Source organism: Gopherus flavomarginatus, chromosome 5 (assembly GCF_025201925.1).
Source record: "Gopherus flavomarginatus isolate rGopFla2 chromosome 5, rGopFla2.mat.asm, whole genome shotgun sequence".
NCBI classification, from domain to species: Eukaryota; Metazoa; Chordata; order Testudines; family Testudinidae; genus Gopherus; species Gopherus flavomarginatus.
In genome coordinates this window covers 30,824,124-30,826,546 of record NC_066621.1, presented here as the reverse complement: position 1 = coordinate 30,826,546, position 2,423 = coordinate 30,824,124, and the positions used below count along the sequence as shown (strand labels likewise).

At 50.7% G+C, this 2,423-nt stretch overlaps 1 non-coding gene across 1 annotated transcript; it reads left to right on the top strand.

The window, feature by feature from the left end:
• Positions 1–1,597: 1,597 nt before the first annotated feature.
• On the top strand, positions 1,598–1,670 carry TRNAV-GAC (transfer RNA valine (anticodon GAC)). Its single transcript has one exon. It is a non-coding gene; the product is annotated as a tRNA-Val (tRNA).
• The last annotated feature ends 753 nt before the right edge of the window (positions 1,671–2,423 follow it).

Below are 2,423 nucleotides of genomic sequence, written 5' to 3'. Positions count from 1 at the left end.
AATGCTTGTGTCCAAATAAATCTGTTAGTTCTTAAGGTGTCACCGGACTCCTCGTTGTTTTTGTGAAATAAAAACAAAATGCACTCTAAGCTGATCTTAAGCCTTTCAATGCCCTTACAAACTTAGATGCTTCTCACCACAGGCCGGCTGGTGGCTTTTCAGCCAGGCTCTCCCCTTTCGTCAGCGCTTCAGTTGCTTGGTGTGGGGGTGTCTGTAGATGTAGGTGGACGAGAGAGACAAAGCATGGCAAATGTCTCTGCTTTTATCATGTCCTTTCTTCCCTTTTTTCTTTGCTCCCCCTTCAGAGTCAGGTGAGCATCACTGCGTCTCTCCAAGCAAGTCTGAGCAATTCCCCTGGGGTGTCCTCTTGCAGGTAAGTGATTGCACTGTAGCTCCCTTGCTGAACAATGGCTGTTGATGGGTTGTTTGACACCCTGTCCGGGTGTTGGTTTCTTTCCTTGCTGTTGTCACTGGGGAGCTAATATTTGGCTGACTCCCCCACCTTACAGCATAGTGATAACCACACAGCACAATTCTCATAACTTCATATGCATGAATGGTAAACATCTATGGGGAGAGAAATGACTTTCAGCAGATCATATCCTTTCCCCTGATACCTTACAAGGCATGCTCTGTATATAAGATCACGATTATATGAAAATGAGGAATATGGGGGTTACAGCAGACTCCCCCAAAGGTACAGAATGTCACACTGAGATTCTATTTTCATTTGTTATGTAACAGCATTAACGAGATCCAGTGACTGACCAATGGCATTTTCAAGTGCTAAAATAGCAAGCGCTGTTGGTCTCTCATTGGCCATCAGCGACTGAAGATACGATTTAATGAGCCAGAGCTTCAAGGCGAGGGTGGCTCTGTCCACTGCCTTCCATTGCACTCCTGGGCACCAAGTCCCTGGCGGTCAATATGTGAATCTGGGAGAAGAGAGTGGGGTGGCAAGCGGTGGTAGAACTTTTGCCACCAGGGTCTAGCTGTCTAACTTCCTCTTCGTACTGCTGGGCCCTCGTTGCCTTCATTTAACACAGGAACTAAGGCAGGAATAGGGTGAGGAAGCAAGTAAAGCCGAGCAAGGAAGGCAAAAGTTAATCTTATCTTCATGGGCAGCTCGCAATGACGTCCTTTTTCTGTGCCACAGCTGACAACAACATCCCAGACAGAAAAGTAGCAGGCCAAAAAGAAACCTAGCAGCTGCTGAAACAGTTCAGTTGGGAGCGTGCTAGACTAACAGGCTCTTCTATCCTCCTTTATGCACGGGCAGGATGTTTTCTGAGAGTGCAGCAGTTCCTTTAACTGCCAGGAGTCCCTCATTTCAGGCTATGCAGCAGGAAAAGACAGCATGGGCTTCTGCACCGAGTTCGCCCACCTGACCATTCATTCTTCTCTTGCTCTTTGTCAGCAAGGAGAAGAAAAAGAAGCTCTCCCTCAAGCTGGAGTCACACGGGTGAGGTAAGGACAACTTCCTGAGTGCTGGCTCCAGTCCTCTGCCCTGCCAGCTGACCTATCGAGGGGCTACCACCACATTCTCTAGATTTGTCCATCGGTCTGTGCCAGAGTGAGCAACAACCCAGTAGGTGGAGTTTCTGTAGTGTAGTGGTTATCGCATTTGCCTGACACGCAAAAGGTCCCTGGTTCAAAACCAGGTAGAAACATGCTGGCTTCCTTTTCCCAGATCCCCTTGTTGTTCAGAAAGGGCACTCCTCCTATTGGCCTGTCCCTGGGATAACTCCAACCCCTGCATGACAGAGGATGCTGACAGCAGTGGAGAAAGCACCTTGGTGTCAGGCTGGAGAACCTAGAGTAGTTAGGCCAGTCACCATTTGGAGGCTTGTGGCTTGGCCACCTCTGCTGTTGGAGGTTGGCCTATAGAGGCTCTCACTTCCTGCTGGGCTCCTTTGTGTGACTGGCCAAAGGAGTAAGTGAGGCAGGAATGGGGCAATAGAGGACAGTTGAGCTGAGGAAGGCAGGGAAGAAGCTGTGCGGCTAAGTGGGGTTAGTAGAGCACCACCCTTCTTTCTGCAAAGCCTGGGGAGGTGTGGTTGGCTGCTGGGAGATAGAATCCTGTGCCTGCCTCTTGGCTTCCCAGGAGTGGCTACTTGCAGCCCAGGAGAAGAAGGGAGGTTCTGGGTGAAAGGAAAACAAGCAAAGCTGAGTCCAAGTGGAGAATGGCGGCTCCTTTATGGCCAACCTGGGGGCATGACTGATGGTTTTAGAGGTGGAGGCTGGGCTGGCTGTGAGCAACTGGGATCCAGGAAACCCCCACCTGCCCTTCTGAGGGCTGAACCCATGGAGGTGCGGTTGGCTGCTGGGAGACAGACCCCTGTGGCTGCCTGTTGGCATCCCAGGGATGGCTACTTGCAGCCCAGGAGAAGCGGGGTTCTAGGGGGAAGGAAAAGCAGCAATGG